Raw genomic sequence first — 7,530 nt, forward strand, 5'->3', positions numbered from 1 at the left:
TTCCATTTGCTGTCTTTTGTGAAACCAGTTTTCTGTGGTCTCATTTTATGGTACAAAAGATTGAGTAACTTTCCCAAGGTCACAAAAGTCTCATTACTTGCTGAGATGTTGACTAGCCATTGCTTATTATTAAAATAATGAACTCTGTGGTCATTTCAGTCATTAGAATTACGTAGTCTGATTGATTCATGAACCATAAATCAAATATTTGGTGATTAACTATTTTAACAACTGAGGCAGGTTCCAAATACTCATGCTGGTTTTACCATGTCCTTTTTGTTGATAGGGCAAGAACTTAGTTATCGAAGTTCAATGGTATGACCACAAAACTTTCTTAACTATGAATACTTTTGATCTTTTCTTTTTTCCTTTTTTTGTACTCTTTTTATTATGTTATGTTAATCACCATACATTACATCATTAGTTTTTGATGTACTGTTCCATGATTCATTGTTTGTGTATAACACCCAGTGCTCCATGCAGAACGTGCCCTCCTTAATACCCATCACCGGGCTAACCCATTCCCCCACCCCCCTCCTCTCTAGAACCCTCAGTCTGCTCCGCTGAGGGACACAAAATATAGTTCTAATTATTGGGTCTTCATGTATGGAATCTTAACATGTTATTTCCTAACCGATTAGAAAATCAATTGGTTCAATCAGCTTTTAGCAGCCAGTTCAAGTTTTCTTGCAGGGATTTAAGAACGGATACACAATCCCAGGAGTGAAGGTGCCCTCTTTCCTTACCACGGCAATTCCCCTTTGTTGAACTCGCATTTCCACAAAGACAAAGCCCACGGGGACTGCAGCAGGTCTGCGAGCAGCTGTGAAGAGCTTTACAGCTGCAGTAAAACCAAGATGCCTTGGACTTGTCTTGGCTTTTTTCACTTTGGTAAAACTAGTAAAAATGCTTGGACCTCATATTTTTCCCTTTGATACACCTGTTTGTGTGTGTGCAGCATGAGTAGATCACTATACCTGTGTGGATTCCTCCAAAAGATAATCCTGAGACGATTTGGGCGCATGTGGTTTATGAGTGGGTGACCCCAGGGAGCATGGTGAAGGAGCTAGGAAAAAAGAAAAGGTGCATTAAAGATTTATTTATTTGAGAGAAAGAGAGAGAGAGAGAACAAGCAGGAGGGGCAAAGGGAGAGGAAGAGCATCTCAAGCAGATACCACGCTGAGCGTGGAGTCCGACCCGGGTCTTGATCGCACGACCCCAAGATCATGACCTGAGACAAAACCCAAGAATCGGTCGCTTAACTGACTGTGCCACCCAAGGTGCATTAATGAGCAAGCTACTGTTGTGGCAAACTGGGGTTCAATCCTGCTGGGCGCCCCTGGGAGACCACGTAGAACACAAAAAATTGTCTAACCGATCATTTACAAAACTTAGGTATTTCTTCCTTTGTGGCCTCCCTCCTGGCTGAAAGTAGCTCATGGGGGGTGCTAACCTTCAGGCACTTCCAGGCTGTGCTGCAGAAGCAGGTCTCATTTCTGCAGCCAGAGATCGATCCCAGGCAGAGAGAAGCCACGGACTGTCGAACTGTCCACCCACGTGCAGCCGACTGCTGGGGTCGGCAGAAGGAACAGGGGCAAAATCGCCAAGAGCATCCACTATAGGCCCTAAACGGGTGTCCTCTCTTTTTATTTAAAGTTTAAAAAAACAAGTCCAAGTCTCTCATGTTACATGAATTTCAAAGGAAAATATTTTTTTTTAAACGATGAGTGTACAGAAGGAAATACTTTAAGTGTCCTGCTTATTTCTATAAGCAGGGTTTTATACTCTCAATGAAACTCCTTTGTCCCTATTGGTATGGGAAACATAAGGTAAAACTGAGAATTTTTTCTCACAGCCAAAAGCCAAAATGAGAAAAATTCATTTTATCGTCAAAAACAAAGATTTCATAAGGTTTTTGTTGTTGTTGTTTCCCATTTTATTGGGCTTCTTGGTCTTACTAACTTTTGGGATTTTGTTGCTCATTCTTACCACAAGATGTCACTATTTTACCAGCCTAATATCTGAATGCTTTTCTGAAATCCTTTAAAACTCTCTCTTCTGCTGATGTTTCAATGACTTACTGAAACACATCCACTAACATTGTCAAATTTTTTCTCATAGGGGAAGTTATAAATTTGCCTTGGAGAGTGGTGGTTCGAGATAGTGGCATAGGAAGGCCCTGAAACTCACTCCTTCCCATGAACACACCCAATCTACAGCTACATATAGAACAATTCTCTCCGAAAAAGACCTGAAAACTAGCTAAACAGCTCCTCCATAGCAAAATATTAAAAGGCCACATTGAGACAGGGAGGAGAGGCAGAGACTTGGTATTGCCAAACACCCCACCCCCGGAGTGGGTACCCATAAGTGGGAGGAATCATACAAATACGGAGTACATCCCTGAGGAGCAAGGGGCTTGAGCCCCACATCAGGCATTCCAACCTTTGGGACCTGCACTGGAGAAACAAGCCCCCCTCTCCAAATATCTGGCTTTGAAACCAGTGGGGCTGACATCTAGGAGATCCAAAGGAAACTGAGACTCTGCCCTTAAAGGGCTTGCACAGAAACTCAGTGGCCCTGAGACCCCACACAAAGACAGCCGGTTGAAAAGTGCCTAGACCGTATGTGAGGGATATTCAGTGGCTAAGCCCAAAGCATCTGCCTGAGGGGCAGGGGTCTACTGGAGCTCACTCCAGGCATGGAGTTAATAGTGGATACCGTTTTTGCACGCACTCTCCCTGTACCTTGATAGCACTGCTTGCAGGTGCACTCTAGTTTGGAACATTCCTGTGGGCCTGCTGAGAAAATGGTAAATTCCTGGGGCGCCTGGGTGGCAAGGTCAGTTGAGCGCTGGACTCTTGGTTTCGGCTCAAGTCATCATCTTGGGACAGTGGGATCGAGCCCTGAATTGGTCACCATGCTGAGTGTGGAGTCTGTCTGAGATTCTCTCTCCTTCTCCCTCTGTCCCTCATGCTTGTGCGTGCTCTCTCTCTAAAATAAATAATCTTTAAGAAAAGAAATGGTAAATTCCTAGCAACATGCCATCTTCCCAGACTGAGTGATGACAAAATAGAAAATCTGACTAGACCAATCATCAGCAAGGAGATTGAATCTGTAATCAGACACTTACCAACAACCAGGACCAGACAGCTCAATGGCGAGTTCTACTAAACATTTAAAGATTTAGTATCTGTTCTTCTCAAATTTTTTTTCAATATATTTCCCATTTTTATTGGGCATACTCATATACACAATGTATTTTATTTTTTTCAAAATGTCTTTTAAAATGGTTTTTACCATGTATCATTTTATCACCTGGTTTACAATTAAATATGTTGTGAACACTTTCTCTTTTACAAGAGTTAAAATACTTGCAAAGTATGGAGAAAACATAATTTATTAAGCTATCTTGTTGGGGAAAGTTAGAATTTTTTTCCAAGGAGACTTCATTCTTTTTACAATGCACTGAGAAAAAAGGGGATGTCCTTGTCTTCTATAGCTTTCTACAGATGACAGAAACTTGCCTTTCAACTTAGCTTTTTGACTTGCTTCTCATGCTCATCTAATCACCAACTAAGTAATCCATTTTATTTTTTCCAATCTCCTCTCTCCCATTTGCTTCCTCTTTTCTATCTAGCCTCCTTGGCGCACGTGCACAAACACACACACACACACACACACTTCCAGTACTTCAGCATCCTGCCCCTCACCTTTAATATCTGCCCCCTGGCCCCTCATCTGCTCCCTTTAAGGGGCTTCCTTTCCTTTCCTTTCAAAGATGAGGTCTTAATTGATTCTGATCAACTCTACCCCAAGCTTTATACTCAGTTCCACATTAGGAGTAGTCTTTAATAATCTAAAGAAAGAATTCAGTTGTTAAAGGAAAATAATAATAAGAAACCCTTGGTAGAAATACATGTATCAAGAAACATAGAACTTGGTCACAATGTAGATATGGCTTTTTTTTTTTTAAAGAAGTTTTTTGGAGAGGGCAGGGAGAGGAAAGTAGTTGGTACTTGAAGGCAATGTTAGGGACCATTATGAAAATCTATTCACTATTTCAGGGCAACTAACAAATGATCATCTCTCAGTAACAATACTGGAGCTACAGCCTTTACAGGTCCTGAAATGTGCATGACCAATAGTGCATGCAAGTGTTCATCAACAGTAACTTTGCAGAGCTAAGGCAGATGCCAGCTAGCAAAAAAAGTGGTGCCCGAAGACAGTATGTTAATTCTGGAGCCCTGGAAACCAGGAAGTGCTCATCCATCACGTGGCCATCTGAAAGGGCAGAAGAGGGGACAATCCGCTTACCACGACCTGGTAGAAATGTCTGAGGAAAGTAGTGAAGCTGGCCATGCCAGCATTTACACATGGAACATTTCTTGGGCAACCAGGGGTCATGGGACACAGACTCACGGTTCTCTTTGCCCCAGTCATGCTCACCGTTCCAGCCATAGGAGGAGGGAGGGCAGGCACAGAAGGACCAAAGCTTGCCGGTTCCCCCACTCAGACAGTAGGTTTTGTTTAGCTCCTTAGTGTCCTGGATTCCTATGGACAGCACAGACTGGAAAGGCCAGTGACAAACAGCAGGCTCTTCCTGGGGACCTAATGCTGTCATCTCTTAAGGCCATGTCTCCCTGAGAGGGAAGTGCAAATTCACGGTAGCCCAACCCAGCAACTAATTCCAGTTCAACGGCTTTGGAAATGGCCATGATCAAAATCACGCTGGAGGAGAAGCGCTCCATCTTTCTGTGGTCCATGGCTCCTTAGCCGGGGACTCGCCCTTCCTGGGGACTCTCCCTCCTCAACTGTTCTTCTCAAACATTTCCAAGAAAAACTGAAGAGGAGGAAATGCTTCCAAACTCATGTTATGAGGTCAGCATTACCATGGCACCAAAATCAGACAAGGACAGCCCAAGAAAGGAAAACTGCAGACTAACATCCCTGATAAACATTATGAAAAATCCTCAAAAATATTAGCACACTGAATTCAACAATACCTTAAAAAGATCATATAAAACCACAATCAAGTGGGATTCATTCCAGGATGCAAGGATGTGTGAACATGTGAAATCAATTGACATGATACACCACATTAACAGAATGAAGGATAAAAATCATATGATAATTTCAGTAGACACAGAAAAAGCATTTGATAAAATTCAACTTCCACTTACGATAAAACTTTCAACAAAGCAAGTATATAAAAAATATATCTCAACATAATAAAGTTCATAAATGGCAAGCCCACAGCTCACATCATATCCAACAATGAAAAGCTGAAAGGATTTTCTCTAAGATCAGAAATAAGACAAGGATGCCTACTCTTTCCACTTTTATTCAACATAATATTGGAAGTCCTAGTCAGAGCAATTAGGCAAGAAAAAGAAACAAAAGTCATCTAAAATGGAAAGGAAGAAGTAAAACTGTTACTATTCATAGTCAACGTGATCTTATATGTAGAAAACCCTAAAGACTCCACCCAAAACTGTGAGAATAAGCAAATTCAGCAAAGTTGCAAGATACAAAATCAATATACAAAAATCTGTTGCATTTTATACACTAACAATGAACTATCAGAAAGAGAAATTAAGAAAACAATCTCACTTCCAATTGCATCAAAAACAATAAAATACCTAGAAATAAATTTAACCAAGGAGGTAAAATACCTAGATACTGAAAACTACAAGACACTGATAAAAGGAATTGAAAAGACAGAAATAAATGGAAATATATTTGTGCCCATGGATTAGAAGAATTAATATTGTTAAGATGTCTATACTCCCCAAAGCAATCTACAGATTCAATGCAATTCCTATCTAAATTCCAATGACATTTTCACAGAAACAGTACAAACAATCCTAACATGTGTATGGAAACACAAAAGGTCTCAAATAGTCAAAGCAATCTTAAGGAAGAAGAACAAAACTGGAGACATCATGCTCCTTGATTTCAAACCATTGTACATAGCTCTAGTTACCACAACAGTGTGGTATTGGCATAAAAACAGACACACAGACCAATGGAACAGAATAGAGACTCCAGAAGTAAACCCATGTACATGTGTTCAATTAATTTACAACAAAGGAGGCAAGAATATACAATAGGGAAAGATGTAAATGGTGCTGGGAAAGCTAGAGAGCCACATGCAGAAGAATGAAACTGGATCACTATCTCACACTATACCCACAAATTAACTCAAAATGGATTAAAAACTTGAATGTAAGTCCTGAAACCATAAAACTCCTAGCAGAAAATATAGGCAATAGGCTCTATGACATCAGTCTTGGTGATAATTCTTTGGATTTGACACCAAAGCAATGGCAACAAAAGCAAAAGTAAACAAATGGGACTACATTAAAAAGCTTCTGCACAGCAAATGAAACCACAAACAAAAGAGAAAGGCAAGCTACACGATGGGAGAAGGTATTTGCAAATCATATATTCAAAAAGGGTTAATATTCAAAATATACAAAAAACTCATCCAACTCGATATTAAAAAAACCCAATTAAACATGGGTACAGGATCTGAAGAGACATTTTTCCAAAGCAGATATACAGATGGCCAATAGACACATGAAAAGATGCTCAACACCACTCGTCATCAGGGAAATGCAAATCAAAACCACAGTGAGATATCACCTCACTCCCATCAGAAAGGCTGTTATCAAAAAGACAAGAAATAACAAGTGTGGGTGAGGATATAGAGAAAAAGGAAACTTTGTGCACTGTTAGTGGGAATTTAAGTTGGCATAGCCACCATGGAAAACTGTATAAAAGTTTCTCAAAAAAACTAACATTAAACTACCATATGATCCAGCAATTCCATTTCTGGGTATTTACTCAAAGAAAACAAAAACACTCATTCAGATGCACGCGCCCGTACGGTCACTGGAGCATTATTCACAATAGCCAAACATGGAAACAACCTAAGTGTCCATCAATAAATGAATGCATAAAAAATGTGGCACACACACACACACACACACACATACACACACACACACACACACACACACAGGAATACTACTCAGCCATAAAAAAGAATGAAATCTTGCCATATATAACAACGTGGAGGGACCTTGAGGGCATTATATTAAATGAAATCAGTCAAAGATAAATACCATATGATTTCACTGATACGTGAAATCCAAAAAACAAACAAATGAAGAAGTAAAACAAAAATCACAGATCCAGAGAACAGACTGGTGATTGCCACAGGAGAGGGGTTTGGAGGTATCGGTGAAATGAGAGAAGGGAGTCAAGAGGTACAAACTTCCAGTCTAAAATAATTAAGTCATGGGGAGGTAACAAACAGCTCGGGGAGTATACTCAACAATATTGTATTGTATATAATGTAACTTTGTATGGTGACAGGGGAAAACTGGACCCATTATGGTAATTATTTCACAGCTCATACAAATATGGAAATCATTATGCTGTTCCTCTGAAACTAGTATAAGATATATGTCTATTAGATCTCAAAATATAAAAAAGATATTTTGGTTTAAGGGAAAAATTTTC

At 40.1% G+C, this 7,530-nt stretch overlaps 1 pseudogene; it reads right to left on the bottom strand.

The window, feature by feature from the left end:
- Positions 1–4,117: 4,117 nt before the first annotated feature.
- On the bottom strand, positions 4,118–4,766 carry LOC113930342 (annotated as a pseudogene).
- Between the last annotated feature and the right edge of the window lie 2,764 nt (positions 4,767–7,530).

The sequence above is a fragment of the Zalophus californianus genome, chromosome X (assembly GCF_009762305.2).
Source record: "Zalophus californianus isolate mZalCal1 chromosome X, mZalCal1.pri.v2, whole genome shotgun sequence".
Taxonomy (NCBI): Eukaryota; Metazoa; Chordata; class Mammalia; order Carnivora; family Otariidae; genus Zalophus; species Zalophus californianus.